The sequence below is a fragment of the Patiria miniata genome, unplaced genomic scaffold (assembly GCF_015706575.1).
Source record: "Patiria miniata isolate m_02_andy unplaced genomic scaffold, ASM1570657v1 HiC_scaffold_26, whole genome shotgun sequence".
NCBI classification, from domain to species: Eukaryota; Metazoa; Echinodermata; class Asteroidea; order Valvatida; family Asterinidae; genus Patiria; species Patiria miniata.
This window is the reverse complement of record NW_024037065.1, coordinates 1,085,554-1,102,524: the sequence shown is the minus strand read 5'-3', so window position 1 is coordinate 1,102,524 and position 16,971 is coordinate 1,085,554. Positions and strand designations below refer to the sequence as shown.

Genomic DNA, 16,971 nt, shown 5'->3' with positions numbered 1-16,971 from the left:
CGTAGTTTTTCCAGCGTTTTCGAACACAAAATTTCAAACATATGAGTGTAACAAAATTTGATCTATTATACTAACCCCTCTAATAGTTCATTTCTAAAAATTACAGCAAAAGCCAATGATTTACATTCCCTTTAATACGGAGGTAGTCAAGTATAGGCCTACCGTCACATTTATGGGACAGTCGTTTTCCTAGTTCCGCATTTTTCCTAGTCCCGGATAGCTTCAAATAAATACCTACATCTTTTGGATTAGTCTCCAATATATTTTTTTTCTGATGAACTGCATTTTGGAAAGGAACATGTAAGCTTCTTGATACATGAAGATGTTTCCGATAAAATCTTACGAAGAGGAATTTCGGCTAGATTTCCGACTCCACTTTAACTTGTTTGGACAGTTTGTAGAAAATCACGGGAATCAAAGAAAAATGTTCTCCTCGGTTCATCATTCGAACCGGGTCTGATTTCGAATATTTTGTTTATACACTACAGTCGTATAAACTCTTCCATGGAATGTTTGTTGAATCAATATAGGTTGTAGAGTCTCTTATTTATGAAAAGTCGCCGACGAATGACCGTATGCAATTGACTAGTTCTGGATAGCGCGTGTACTTATTCATGGAATTAGGTGGAATTCCCTTGAATGAACTATTTTTGGAAAATAAAATAATACTTCATCAGAAAATATGCTTGATTTGGTAAGTTCTGGCTGAAAAAATTGATTTTCCCGCGTGATTCTTATTTTGCGCGAAGCAGTTTTTGATCGATTCGGAACTCACTGTACTGATCCGGAACTAGGAAAAGTGACATCGGTACTTTGGACGTCGTAAAATCAAAATAAAAAGAGCCTAAATTTGGAAAATTATTATGTAGTATCGCCATCACTCAAGGTTAACTATTGCACCAATGTCACTTGAATTCGTCGAGTAATTGACCTGAAAGCAGCCTGAATGATGTTTGCTATCCGTAACTAGGAAAACAAATGGACTAGCATTGCTGCTGTGTAGTAGTAGAAACATGTTGCCATTTCCACACAATAAAATGTTACAATGCTGTGTAAACATATTATACAGAGCAAAATGCAAGGAGTTATGTAATTGTGTATGATAATGTACATGGATCAATACTAGAACAAATTTGTCACGTCCACATCCCGGGAACATAACCATAGACCGTTATGGATTTTTCTCCCAAACTCCGTCTAGTACTTCCTGATATACCAAGATGCACCAGTTTCAAAAATTGTGCCAATCCGTCCCGATTTTGAATATAAGTGAAAAGTTTTGCCTTACAGAGGTTATAACGTGTTGCTGAAGAGTGCCGCAGGACTCTCAAATTGAAAGACCGGGACTGCTGTGAATCCCCAGTTGCCAAGTACCTCAAAGCTATTACCCATCTTCCACCTGCGCTGATAGGTTCCCTGCCCTGACATGGACGTTTGGTAATGTATGGTGCAACCAATGTTAAAAGGTGCTCAAGTTTCTCAGATATCTATTTTGGATAAAAATGAATATAAAAATAAAACTTTACTGGTAATTGATTCTTTGAACATAAAAAGATGACCCATGGCTGGCAAGTATAGAGACAGGAACTTAACATAGACCCTACAGTCGGTTGCCATGTCACTTGTAGCTGTTCTTTTTTTCTCGTCCACACAATTGACAGCAACGCGAGGCCAGCGAACGATGGACGTAAAAAGGGCTTCAGAAAATTCACAATTTTTACGGCAAACCACAACCAATCCAAACAAACAAAGTTGTTTTGGGTAGTTAAAGACCTACTTCACACATTCATCAAGGAATTTCTTTCTAAAAAAAAAAACATCATGCATTTTGAGGATATCATTTCACAGACAAATGACTAATAATTATCTTTTGGTTTAGTCTCAAATATTTTTTTTTCTGATGAATTGCATTTTGAAAAGGAACATGTAAGCTTCTTGATACACGAAGATGTTTTCGATAAAATTTTAAGAAGAGGAATTTAGGCCAGATTTCCGACTCGCACTTTTACTTGTTTGGACAGTTTGTAGAAAATCACGGGAGTTGCGAATCGACAAAAAATGTTCTTCTCGGCACATCATTCGAACCGGGTGTGATTTCAAATATTTTGATTACACACTACAGTCGTACAGACTCTTCCATGGAATGTTTGTTGAATCAATATAAGTTGTAGAGTCTCTTATTTATGAAAATTCGCCAACGAATGACCATATATGCAAATGACTAGTTCTGGATAGCGCGTGTACTTATTCGTCCCTTACGACCCAACTACACGCGCATTGATGGATTTTGCGTGACGTATTCTGTGTGTTGTGTCAAAATGTTTTCGGTCCGTACCGAGTTCGTGCCGTTGCACTGCAGACAAACGTTTTAAAATCATTTACGTTTTTATCTTTATTAAATTAGGCGGAATTCCCTTGAATAAACTATTTTCTGAAAATAAAATAATACTTCATCAGAAAATATGCTTGATTTGGTAAGTTCTGGCTGAAAAAAATTGATTTTCTCGCGTGATTCTTATTTTGCGCGAAGCAGTTTTTGATCGATCCGGAACTCATTGTACCGATCCGGAACTAGGAAAAGTGACATCGGTACTTTGGACGTTGTAAAATCAAAATAAAAAGAGCCTAAATTTGGAAAATTACTATGTAGTATCTCCATCACTCAAGGTAATCTACTGAACCAATGTCACTTGAATTTGTCGAGTAATTGAGCTGAAAGCAGCCTAAATGATGTTTGCTATCCGAAACTAGGAAAACAAATGGACTAGCATTGCTGCTGTTTCACGTCAACATCCCGGGAACATAACCTTAGACCGTTATGGATTTTTCTCCTCAACTCCGTCTGGTACTTCCTGATATACCCAGATGCACCAGTTTCAAAAATGGTTTCAATCCGTCCCGATTTTGAATACAAGTGAAAAGTTTTGCCTTACAGAGGTTATAACGTGTTGCTGAAGAGTGCCACAGGACTCTTAAATTGGAAGACCAGGACTGCTGTGAAACCCCAGTTGCCAAGTACCTCAAAGTTATGACCAATCTTCCACCTGCGCTGATAGGTTCCCCGCTCTGACATGGACGTTTGGTAATGTATGGTGCAACCAATGTTAAACACGGCCGTCTCAGCCGAAATAAAGAGGGCGCCCTCAGTGTTCTGAAATGGCCATTAGAAACTCGCGCTTGGTGTTTACGTCGTGCGTCGTGCGCTACTAAAGAGCAAAGGTGACATTTACATTGATATTTAAATACCAAACCTTCTAGACCTCCCTGGCAGGAACTGGGTCGCAGCTTGTGTGGGTCACTCACGTAGTGTAACTGCGAGCGCGAACGAAGGGAATGTTTTATGAAGTGTGAAAAAAACCTATTTTTTAAAGGGAAAAATCATTTTTGATGATTTTTGTGGCATAACATTGGTGTAATCGATAACTATTTGTGTGGATTGAGATGGTTTTAAGGTAAGAGCAAGCATATTTTTCGTTTTGAATGCCAGGAAAAGAGGGTAGATTTTGAATGACTGCGAGAGAAAAGGTGAGCGTATGCAATGTACATGTACATACTTAATGTACGAATATATGTACATGTACATGCACATCGTACTGTAGCCTACAGTACATTGTGTGGAACGTGTGTGTATGCATTTGCACGTACATGTACAAAATGTACATGTACATACAGTGACATACATGTACTTCCAACTTCCATAGCATTATCGCCTTGTAGCTGCACACATGTACACATGTCCGTCCATGTTTTTTCCATTAAAAAGGGAAAATATTCAGCGATTTTCCTCCCAAAAAAATAGGAATAAAACACGAAGAAATGTGCTAAATTTTACCCTCGAGTCTATATTCACGCACCGCCTCGCAGCGTAACGTGGTCTTCAAAACAACTTGACTCACTCCGATCTAACCGCACATGCATACATGTACAGCGCGGCGCATCGTGTACGGGCGTGTTGTGTGCTCAGCATACATTCAGCCTTGAATTATAACTATCAGCTCAATGTCGCTGGTCTCGATCGCAGCGATGTGTGATGTGCGTAGCACCAGGTACCAACCAAATCTTCGGCATACCGCTCTATGGCTCACGTGCGCTCGTTCATGATGCGTGCGTGCAAGGCGACTGTAACTGTGGTGGTGTGAATACAGACCAAAAACAATAAGAATCTTCCGGGCAAGCAGAAGTTATCGAACAGTTTAAAGTGTTAGAAAGAACCAACAGTTTGAAGGACATAGAAGCAAAGGTAAAAAATAAATGGAACTGGACTTGGCTGCAGCAAAAGGACGACAACGGCGACTGTCTTTCAGAGTACCTTCGGAAACTTAACCAAGGTGGGCTTGCGTCCTGCATATGGTGCACCAAACAAATCATTTACGGTTCAGCGGGAAAGAAGGCACTGAAGACTCACGCCAATAAGGATGTCCACAAGAAAAACAGATTGGCGAGGAAAAATGCTCAGAGGCTACCACTTATATTCCAAGCTGTAGCATGAAGGACTTTGGCAGTTGCAGAGCCGGCAACAAGGTACAACGTCATTCTTTTTGCAAACAATGCGGTATTGGCTCTTGCCCATGCCCTCTTCCTATGCATCCTTCCTATTGACACCGAGGTGCTTCATGGAGCTTTTTTTTGTTGAATCCAGCTGTGATTATAGCTTAGGTTAAGGCTTTGTTGTTGTACATGTAAGGCCTAATTGCTGCAGCTGTGAGTTGTTTATGTATATTTTTGTTGTACATGTTCTCTTGTAAAAACTTTTACCTAGTGAAACATGTAGCAGCAGGCAAGTGCAATTTGCCATACGTTGCTCCACTGAATGTTAAAAGTACATGCAGTACATCAACGTGAGATTTAGATTGGATGTTCTTTCCAGTTTCTTTGATCAGTCATAGTTCTTGTTACTCATTACACCCATTCTTGTATCAAATTGGTTTGCCATCCGATTTTACAGCACTGCGCACGATTTGTGAACAAATAAATGCATGCTTTATTAACATGATGTTATACTCAGACTCACATAGATATTTGAAACAGGACAAGTGATTTTATGTGTATGTGCCACAGTCAAAATTTTATTTCAAATGTGCCGGATACTGAATAACTGGCAAAGCCGGACACTGCATCAAATAAGGTACACCTGACCCCAAACCAAGTGGGTACACCTGACCCCAAAACTAAATGGGTACACCTGACCCCAAATCAAGTGGGTACACCTGACCCAGACCCGAGTGATACATGTACATGTATAATGGACAACATTGAAAGCTTAGATGAAATGCATTTGTGATCGAAGAAAGTATACAATGAATACAAGTCGGTGCAGATGTGTTCCCACCAATGGTTAATATTTGGTCAGGAGCATAGCCTTTTGAAACATGAAGCACTACCAGTACTGCACTTTACATGTACATTAAATTGCAAATTTGCCACGGTTTAATTCCACAATTAAAAATCCTCAATGTTCGCAGCACTATTCATATTTTACAATATTTTAATGGCAAAACAGGGGGTTTACTGGTTGTCTGCCTGGGTAAAATGCCAAATGAAGAAATACAACCTTTAAGTGAAAATATAACCACCAATTACCAAAGGAGGAGCCCAGGGGTCGCGGTGGGCGAAATTATATGCTGGAAAAATATGAAACTTGACAAACCCTCCGCCTCCTTCGGATGACTGTAACAGAATGAACAAAACCAGAAATTCCCGCCGAAAAAAAAGCGTCCTTACGCGCAACAAACTTTTTAATTGGCCCTTGTTCTTCCATCTGTCTTATTTGCATTTCAGCGCGCTCAATAACACCAAAACACATGTTCCAATTGGCCATCACACCTCTTTGCCTTATCTGCATATACCAGCGTACTCATTTGCATACTATAAAAACACGCAGTTGGGTGATGGGTCATGACACGAACCCAGCGCTATAAGCGTATTCAGTGTCAAGGGTCGATTCGTTTGTTTACCAGATGTACATGTACGTGAGAAATGTTTACTACTGCGCTTGCCGGACGCTTAGGGTAAGTGTTTGCTGAGTATAAGGACTTTTATCTACTATGTGATAAAAGGTGTTATTATTACACCTATGCTGAACTTTTTATATGAATGTTTTCCCTGTTTCATCATCATGAAGTTTTGTGAGTTCCGTATAAAATAAATGTTGGCTATTGCTTTGCGGCAATGAGTGACTGACTCCAAAGTGGCGTGTTTGTTTGTGTAATGCCAGTGGGTGACGTCCAGTCCACGGGATCCTGGTCGTCGGCGCAGCGCTCCCGGTAGCTCATCGATGGAACATTCAGATGAAAAAGCGTGTCCCCGTTCCAACCAAAAAAGCCCTGGAATTCAATAATTAATATTACCTCTAAATAATTTCATTCTACTTCACACAGGTTTTCTTTCCCAAACATTTTAACCAGAAACCCATCATAATCTCATGCTTCACTCAGTTATTCTAATACAAAATAAATACCAATAACTTGTGTCCTTAGCATGGCCCTATTACAGTTCAAAAATTGCTGTCTTAAGTTTCAAATAATGATATAGGCATGACATAAATACTTACAGAATAAATCTGGCTTTTGAGGTAAGTGACTTAGTAGCCCTCCAAACTCGGCAAACCCATTGCCAAACGGGCGTCTTCAAAATTTATCGGCATCGGGGCAATACACAAATTTGGGTGCCTATCCGTTGGCCTTCCCCAAACTAGAGAGCAAAACAAGGGCCTCAATACCCCCGTGTCCTCGAGCCGGTGAGTAAGCTACTAAGTGACGCATCACTCCAAACATTTCATTTTATACCACTCCAAACAAAATTGTTGGGATTAACCACCCCGATATGTACAGACCAACGGCATTGCAGCTCGTAAATTCTTAAACCATTCTTCATATGACATTCTACAAATGTGGGGTTCACCTGAGCAATTTGCATGTTTAAACCAAATAAGGAACAATACGGTGGCCCTGGAACGACATTTTAATATTGACCATTTTAATGTGAACCTTGTAACCTCTTAATATTGACGTTGTACCTTCGCAATATGCACGTTGCACGTGGCTTAATATCGCATTTTGGAAGTTGTTCCTTCTTAATGTGAATGTTCCAACTTGTTAATGCTCACGTTCGATCTTGTCAATGTACACCATTGATCATGCTTGATGTCAACGTTGCACCTTGCTTCTTCGCAATATGAACCATGTACCTTCGCATTGTGAACGTTTGACCTTGCATCTTGTTAATATCATTGTTGAACATTCCTTCGCAAAGTAAATCATGCATTCTAAAAAGTACGAAGTCCTTGCCAAGCCCTATAGTTAGACAACCAGTTATGATGGAGTTTCAATCTGACGGCTGTTTAATGTCACTTAACCTGGGCGTCTACCTTGTAGTGATTTTAATCATGACTCAAGGCTCTCTCTTTTATTTCACTCATCTTTTATATTTATGTTCAGGCTAACCATAACCCAAGGTTGGGCATACATGTAAAAACATTCATCCTGAAGAAAATTTGTCATTGTTTCAAATAACCCGATCTAATCATTTCAACCGTTTACTATACACAAATTTATACCGGTTTGCTTTCTGAATGTTATGATTTCTTTCTTCCTGTACTTTCATCTTTGCCATATCCCAATAATTTTTGACTCGCCAACAAGGCCCCTTACCAAATAGTATCAGGATCCCCGCTGTTTTGACGAGCATTTGGTTTTCGGGCTACTGCTAAGTCGAACCCTAGATACCCCCCTCCCTTTCCCCGGATATCCGCGCCTGACCGCAACATGAAGAATATTCGCAATTGGCTGACGACCAGTCATGTATGCATGAACTCCAAGCAAACAACTTCGTATAGGGTGCCCCGGCAACACGTGATTCGCGCTCAACGCAACGGTGCGATCGTGATGCGGCGCTCTCTCGCGGTGGCGGGTTATCGCTGCAGTGGGTAATTACGCATTCAACCATAAAAACGTCCAGCAACTAGACAAGCTCGAGTATGTTGCGAGTGTATGCACTGAATAAACAATTAAATAATTGACCGAAGCAACCTGTGCCCCGCGCGCTATCGCTTTAACAATGATTGACGGAAATGGGACCGTTGGTGAAATCCCCGATATTTCCCCGAAGTAATAAATATCAATGTATGCCCTTACTAATGTTGTCATGCCTTATAAGACGTGGATATTATTTCGTAACGGTACCACCGCATATAGATGATGTTCCTTTCAATTACATATTAAGATCATACTCTAATTAAATACACAGATCTCGACGGAAATCTCCCGTAACTATGATTAAAAACAAAAAAAATCTGAATAGGGCTTGAAGGATGTAAAGTATTATGATAAAAGCCTTCTTAACGTGATCACAGAACACTGTTTTGCATTATTGTAATTGACGGAGAGTATACCGTCAAGAAATTAATTAGTCTCATGAATTGAACACATCTTTTCTAGTGAAACAGCGCTCATTAGCCTGAACATGAATTATAAAAGATATGTGAAATAAATCAGAGGGCCTTGATTCATGATAAAAATCACTACAAGGTAGGCCCAGGTTAAGCGACATGAAACAGCTGTCAGATTGAAACTCCATCATAACTGGTTGTTTAACTATAGGGCTTGACAAGGACTTCGTACTTTTTAGGATGCATGATTCACATTGCGAAGCGGGACAGTTCAACAGTGATATTAACAAGATGCAAGGTCAAACGTTCACAATGCGAAGGTACATGGTTCATATTGCGAAGAAGCAAGGTGCAACGTTGACATCAAGCATGATCAATGGTGTACATTGACAAGATCAAACGTGAGCATTAACAAGTTGGAACATTCACATTAAGAAGGAACAACTTCCACAATGAGATATTAAGCTACGTGCAACGTGCATATTGCGAAGGTACAACGTCAATATTAGGAAGTTACAAGGTTCATATTAAAGCTCAATATTAAAATGTCGTTCAAGGGCCACCAGAGTTCTTTGTATTACACCCAAGCAAGTAAACCTTTCCCTGTGTGGTAGTTGACAAAAGATATCTCAACACGCGAATGCACATTGTTTAAAGTGGCAACTAGTGTGAAATCAACCATTAAATTGGAGGTTAAGGTGAGTTTCATTACATGTATTAAACGACCATGATTTTAACACTTCTTCACCAAATTTCATATAATCATTAACAATAATCTTATACAACAATAACAAGCACTCTTATCTGTAGGAATTAATTGTACTGTCCTACTTTAACTCCCGAGTTTATTGCAAGTTAAGTGACTCACCAAGTTGCAGTATGTAAACAGCCAAAACTGGGCCGAGTCCATGCACAACGCAACGCGAACGGGGCGACTGCCCGCGCCGTGAATGCGGGGCGAGTTGGTTTCAACTCACGTGGTGAAAACGCTCACAAAGTTCGGTCAATAAACACTCACAAAAATCCACGAGAGAAACTTGGATTGCTCACTGGAATAGCTCTGCCGATGTTTAATAAATCATGTAAAGAATAGCGTTGATTCTAGCTTGTAACTTCCAAGCGAAATTATAGGAAAAGCACTGTAAATATTGCGTGTGTGACAGAACGATAACGAAACGAAACTGAATGCGTGAAGGTTGACCTCTGAACTAAACATATATACAAGATGCGTTAAAGGCGCAGTGCAGTGTAACTCAAAGTGAACGCTACAGTAGCCCCCCTCTAGATCGCAAAATGGTATTGAAGCGAGCGATAAGTGTTCAGGTTAAATCAACCACAGTCAAAGTCTGTGTACTTGGATGGCCAATGAACATGCCGGCCAGAACGCGAGTGCCGTTGAGCTGCTGGTGTTGCTGTGTGTTGGTCATCAACCGTGTGCGTAGGGATGGCAGGAGATGGCTGTACACGCTTAAGCTCTAGGGTAGATGGCTGGGAAGGGGTGGTATCTGTATCGAGGTAAGCAACTTTCAACCGATCTAAGCTGACTGTGTCCTGCCTTCCATCCAGGTCGAGTGTGAAGTACTTGTCTGTCCGGCTGAGTACTCGGTATGGACCTTTGTAGGGTGTTTGGAGGGGTTTCTGCACATGATCGCAACGGACAAATACATGCTTGCACAACATCAAATCCTTGTGAATTTGTGCAGTTCTGTCTCGCGACCGAGGCGGTGTGGGTCTGATGTGCTGCATCGTGTGTCGCAGTCTGTGAACATAGTCTGCAGGGTCAGCGAGATTACCAGTATCGTTGGGGGGTGCAACAAACTGTCCTGGAAGTCTCAGGGTGGTGCCAAACACCATTTCGGCGGTGGAGCAACCAAGACTCTGCTTTACCACCGTGCGGATCCCGAGGAGGATGAGTGGTAATGCTTCGGTCCAACGTTGAGGGTTAGTACTCGATTTGAGAGAGGCTTTGAGCTGTCTATGCAGGCGTTCGACCATACCGTTTGCTATGGGGTGGTACGATGTTGTTCGCGTGCGTCTGGTACCTAGGAGAACCATCAAAGCGTGGAACAGGGCCGACTCAAACTGTCGTCCGCGGTCTGTGGTTATCGTAGACGGAGCACCAAAGGTGGAGATCCATCTGTTCACAAAGGCCTTGGCGACTGTTTCAGCGGTGCAGTCGGGTATAGGTATTGCTTCTGGCCAGCGTGTAAACCTGTCAACGCATGTGAGTAGATAGCAATATCCCTGGGAAGGGGGGAGTGGTCCCACGATGTCTATGTGCACATGATCGAAACGTGCATCTGGAGATGCGAAGGTTCCAAACGGAGTCTTGGTGTGGCTGTGGACCTTGGACTTCTGGCACTTGACGCAGGCCTTGGCCCATGCTCTGATGTCTGAGTTCATGCGTGGCCAGACGTAGCGTGAACCAACCAGTTTCAGTGTTGCTCGAATGCCAGGGTGAGACAGATTGTGCAAGGAATCGAACACACTCCGTCTGTGGTTTTGGGGTACGAAAGGGCGTTCATGACTTGTCGACACGTCGCACCAGATGGATGTATTTGAGTTCGGTATCGGAACTTGCTTGAGGTCCAGGGATGTGGGTGATTCCAGGATTCTGTGTAGTTCCTGGTCGTGTGTCTGATCCATGGCCATCTGCTCGAAGTCAATCTGGGTTGATGTTGTCAAGGCACTGATGTGAGATCGGGAAAGCGCATCCGCTACAACGTTCTCTGTGCCCTTGATGTGACGAATGTCGGATGTAAACTGAGATACATAGTCCAGGTGACGAACTTCTCTAGGTGAATGCCGGTCAGGTTTGGAGTTGAGAGCATACACCAACGGTTTGTGGTCAGTGTAAATGCAGAATTCTCGTCCTTCGATGAAGTGTCGAAAGTGTCTGACTGACAAGTACATGGCCAGTAGTTCGCGCCCGAAGGTGCTATAGCGACTCTCTGCAGGTTTAAGACGCTGAGAGAAGAAGGCCAGGGGGTGCCATACTCCTTCGGAAAGTTGCTGAAGCACACCGCCAACTGCCGTGTCCGAGGCGTCCACCATCATGGCAGTTGGTAGTACCGAAGAAGGGTGAGCGAGAAGTGTGGTGTCAGCGAGTGATTGCTTGATCTGCAGGAACGCTGTCTGGCATTCAGGTGTCCAATTCAGTTTGGTTGATTTGCGTGACTGGTTGGGTCTTTTTCGCAGCTGGTCTGTCAGCGGGGCGATCACGCTTGCGCAGTTTGGCACGAAACGACGGTAAAAGTTTACCAGTCCCAAAAAATCTGCGCAGTTGACGGGTGGAGGTAGGCTGAGGGAACTCTGCAATCGCGTCGACTCTGTCTCTCATGGGACGGATACCATCAGCGTCGATTCTGTGTCCCAGGAAATCGAGGGTGGGAACCCCGAACTGGCATTTGGATGGGTTGATGATAATGCCATATTCGGAAAGTCTGCTGAAGAGAAGACGCAAGTACTCAAGATGGTCCTCCTCTGTTTCACTCGCGACCAGGATGTCATCAATGTAGGCGTACACGAAAGGTAAGTCTCGCGTAACCATGTCGATGAATCGTTGGAAAGTCTGAGCGGCGTTCCGCAGGCCGAAAGGCATGCGAAGGAAGTGGAACAGACCGAAAGGTGTTGTGATGGCGTACTAAGTCGATCTTTGAGAACACGCGTTTACCCTCCAGATTGGCTGTAAAGTCATGCAGATGGGGAATCGGATAGCGGTCGGGTACTGTAACACGGTTGAGGGCACGGTAGTCTCCGCACGGCCTCCAGTCACCTGACTTCTTGGCCACCATATGTAAAGGCGACGACCATGCACCGTCCGAAGCTTCGATGATGCCGAGATCAAGCATATGATTGAACTCATCTTTCGCCGTGATGAACTTGTCGGGAGCCAGGCGTCTTGGGCGTGCTGACACTGGTGGACCCTTAGTCACAATGTGATGCGTTATAGAGTGCTTGACGTCCTTGGCAGTGTAAGTCGGACGTGTCAGTTCTGGAAATTGTCCGAGGATCACTTCATAGGGTGACTCACTCAGCTTGGCAACGGTTGGACTGATGGGAATGGCATTTGAACCGATTCCACCTACGGTGAGGCTTGTAGTGGAGTCGATGAGTTTGCGACGCTGAACGTCGACTAGCAGTCCGAAGTGTTGGAGAAAATCTGCTCCAATTATTGGGTTCGGCAGGTCCGCGATAATGAACACCCAACGGAAGACTCGACGCAACCCGACATCCAAAGTGAGTGACTTCTCACCATATGTGTTGATGGGAGATTTGTTCACCGCCTGTAGATTGATAGATGAAGACTGGGCATGACGTTTATCTGCAGCCGATGGAGGCCAAACGCTCACTTCCGCTCCAGTATCTACCAGGAACCGGGCCCCTGTCTTGCGTTCAGTGATGAAGAATAGGCGACTATTGGTGTCGGTGCCAGGGAGACTCGTCGCCTTTAGTCGCTGGCATCGGAGTTTCCCTGTTGTTGTCGGGGTTTGAAGCTGCATGGGGACACACACCTTCTGGCATCAGCGCCGAATCGCCAGTGATACCAGCAGTCAGTGCCAGAGTGTGATGGGCTGCGACTGCGAGATGGGCGTCGATTGGGTGGGGTTGTGTCACGCCTCCTCGATCTCCCACGGGGCTGACCGGAGAGTTGGCATGTGAGAGCGCTGACTTGTTGGGTTAGCTGGTCAACTTTGGCTTGTAGTGTGAGCATATCTGAACTTGGCATGGTTGTTGGAGGCGACGAACTGCCAGGCTGGCTGGATGAAACTGCCCCGACATGTACAGTAGGCGAGACAGAAACTTCAACAATCTTGTCTGCAAGTTCTGCGAGTTGCTCAATGGGTGTCGTTTGAGATGTTGATGCCAGGATTAGCTGGGCGTTGGTTGATAATCTCTGAAGAAACAGTTGTTTCAGGATGTTTTCTTCAAGCGTGTTGTCTCCTAACAACTGCCGCATACGACGTAGTAATTGTGAAGGCTTGCGGTCCCCCAGCTCCTCCGATATTAGCAACTGGTGCAGTCTTTTCTGCTCTGATACGGAGGTTCGACGGATGAGGGCGGTCTTCAGGCTGTCATAGGCATTATGCTCAGGGGGTGAAATGAGGATGTCCCTCACTTCAGTTGCAAACTCTGGCTGCAAGGAACCAACCACGTATGCGAACTTGGTGTGTTGCTGAGTGATGTTACGGGTTAGAAATTGCGCTTCAACTTGCGCAAACCAAAGGGCAGGGTCACTGGGCCAAAATGGAGGCAACTTCAAAGTCACTGCAGCTGATGTTGTGGGTGCAGATGGAGATGAACTAGCAGTAGCACCTTTGGATGTGCCCGGTTTGGAATCAGCATGATCAGAGTCAGATTTGGTTTCCATGTTGTTCGGCTCAGGTCAGGGTCACCAATGTAGGAATTAATTGTACTGTCCTACTTTAACTCCCGAGTTTATTGCAAGTTAAGTGACTCACCAAGTTGCAGTATGTAAACAGCCAAAACTGGGCCGAGTCCATGCACAACGCAACGCGAACGGGGCGACTGCCCGCGCCGTGAATGCGGGGCGAGTTGGTTTCAACTCACGTGGTGAAAACGCTCACAAAGTTCGGTCAATAAACACTCACAAAAATCCACGAGAGAAACTTGGATTGCTCACTGGAATAGCTCTGCCGATGTTTAATAAATCATGTAAAGAATAGCGTTGATTCTAGCTTGTAACTTCCAAGCGAAATTATAGGAAAAGCACTGTAAATATTGCGTGTGTGACAGAACGATAACGAAACGAAACTGAATGCGTGAAGGTTGACCTCTGAACTAAACATATATACAAGATGCGTTAAAGGCGCAGTGCAGTGTAACTCAAAGTGAACGCTACATATCCAATTATAAGGACTAAACTTATACAATCACATTCATAATAAATAGATCCCACAAAATAATTAAATTCTCAAATATATTGACGTTTGTGACACTTCCCCATGCTAAGAAGATACATTTTAATGGATCTTTCTATAACTGTCACCAAATCAAATTCAATATTACATATCCTTTGAATTAATTGCTCCTCTATTTGACATCTAATTAAGAAATCAGCTCCATGGTTCTCTGAACCCTTGACAACTCTGACCACATACTTGTATGGCTGTAGTGCAAGTGCCCATCTCATCACTCTGTCGTTATTCAATTTTGCCTTTGCAAGGTAGGCCAGTGGATGGTGATCAGTTTATAGAATAAACTATTTTCCAAATAAGTACACACAGAACTTTTTCACCGCCCAAACTAGAGCGAGACTTTCCCGCTCGATCACGGAGTATGCTTGTTCCCTGGCTAACAGTTTTTTGCTTGCATAACAGACGGGGAAATTTTGCCCCTCAATTTCTTGCATCAACACCGCCCGATTCCGTTATCGGAGTCATCAGTCCTCAGAATATAGGTCAACTCAGGATTTGGCAAATTTAAGATTGGTGATGTTGCCAATCTTGTCTTCAGGGTTACAAAAGCATGTTCCTGTGCTTCATTCCATTCTACTCGATTAGATTTGCCTTTCTTCACCAAGTCAGATATCGGTGCTGCAATTGCAGAGAAGTTTGGGATGAATCTAGAATAATATCCTACTAAACCCAAAAATGACCGTACTTCTTTCTTAGTTTGTGGTCTCTCAGCTTTCATAATTGCTTCAACTTTAGAAGGCACTGGTTTCAACACTCCCTCTCCTACAACATGGCCTAGAAATTCTAGTGAAGTGTACGCAACAAAGTATTTACTTGATCTTGCTGTTAAGCCAACTTCACGCAAGCGTTCAACACTAAGATGAAAGGCAGCAAGAGAGGGAACATCTAAAACAAATGAAGGAGTATGAACTCCAAATTGCAGAACAATAAAGTAACTTAACTGGTACTGCAGTGACTTTATAAGCACAGGTCAGATTAGGAATGTAAATAAACCTAAACTTCCTCTTTTTAAAGATCGAAAGGATGAATTAGATGCATACATAAAGCGCTTTGAAAGATTTGCTCAGGCTGTTGATTGGCCACAATTCTTAGTACACTATTGACTGGTAGGGCCCTAGAATTGTATTCACGATTACCTCCAGATAAGGCTAGTGATTATCAAGAGTTGAAGAAAGCACTTCTTCATAGGTAAGATCATACAGAGGAAGGTGAAAAGAAGGAGGCGGTCACACCGGTGATGGGCTGAGATTGGTTTTATTTTAAATGGGTACTTGGCCTGGTCTGGTCCTAGTATAAGCCTGTGTGGTCTGTGTAGTATGTGAGGTCTGTGTAGTCTGTGGTCCTACAAGAGGAATAAACACAAAGGGAACTAATAAATATTTGCACATGCCTAGGAAATCCTAATCATATCATAAACATTAACAACATAAACGTATGTCACTATAATCAGCCCAGCAATATACACAACATGTTTACATAAACCCAAATATATGGAGGTAAGGGCCAAAACACTTATAAATTAACACTGGATTTACAAAAGGGTCCCTAAATATCCCCAGCGAAGAATTAACCCCATGCAAATGTGTGTAGGTATGACATGGCATGTAATTCCAATATAAATCAGTACAATGAACATTACAACCCAAATCTAACAATAAACATGATAAACGTGAATTGAAATCCCTCCAAATATCGTATCAAGATTAACCAAAATTATACTCACTTTCAGTAATTCACGCACAGGGGGTATTTATAATTAACCTGGTGATTGGATTATAAAGGCAAATGATGATTTGGAGTCATTAACAAGGATTTTACGGACTAAGAATTATCTGGAAACAACGTGATTCGACAAGGATTTGGCAATTATAACAGTCAGTCACAAGAGGGCGCTGTTGTGCACTCCAGTGGCGAAGACGCTTTCGCACAGAAGGGTTTCGCTTTAAGTTGAGGACAGTTAAAAGAGAGGAAGGAGAGACATACAGTCAGTTTGATCCACGTATGGCTGGGTATTTGGATACACTGTTCAAAATTACGTTGTGCTACAACGGTTTACAGCACTGTTTCTGTAAATAATGCTAACGAATCACATAGAAACTCTGTAACGAACAGTTTTTGTTTCAGCACAAAAAAAATACTAGGAGAATCACATAGAAACTTTGTAATGATTTGTTATTGTTTTATCACGAGCAATTCTTTGTGTATCCACAAGCGGTACTTTGAAGCTTTGTTATTGTACAATGATTTGAGCCCGTGTTCTGTGTGCCTACAATTATTTTACTTGTAACCAAACTAACCAATTAGCGTAGAACTTGATGCCTACGTCATCCACCGCAGAGCTGCGGGACAAAAACAAACATGGCAGACCAAACTGACGATTCAGGGGTAAAAAACTCAACGTTTTGCACGACATGAGGAATTTCATGCTCAGTTTTACACAAAACGACATTGCCATTTCACTCACAAACGTACACATCAACGCTGTTTGCAATCTGTGGAACGTAGACTGGTTTTCGTTTTATACCCATTTTTCGTAGATTTCTAGCGACAGCCCAGCGCGTGCGCGGCATCGAAGTGGAGTTCCGTAGAAGTAGAACGTGCGTGGAGCGGCACTTGTCACTCGACTTTCCTCATGCAGTGTTGCCA

General features: G+C 42.9%; 1 long non-coding RNA gene across 1 annotated transcript; it reads right to left on the bottom strand.

Annotated features, from left to right (window-relative positions):
* Positions 1–15,563: 15,563 nt before the first annotated feature.
* LOC119734080 lies at positions 15,564–16,249 on the bottom strand. Its single transcript, XR_005272031.1, has 2 exons — positions 16,049–16,249; positions 15,564–15,667 (listed from the first exon to the last, which is right to left on the bottom strand). It is a non-coding gene; the product is annotated as an uncharacterized LOC119734080 (long non-coding RNA).
* Positions 16,250–16,971: the final 722 nt, after the last annotated feature.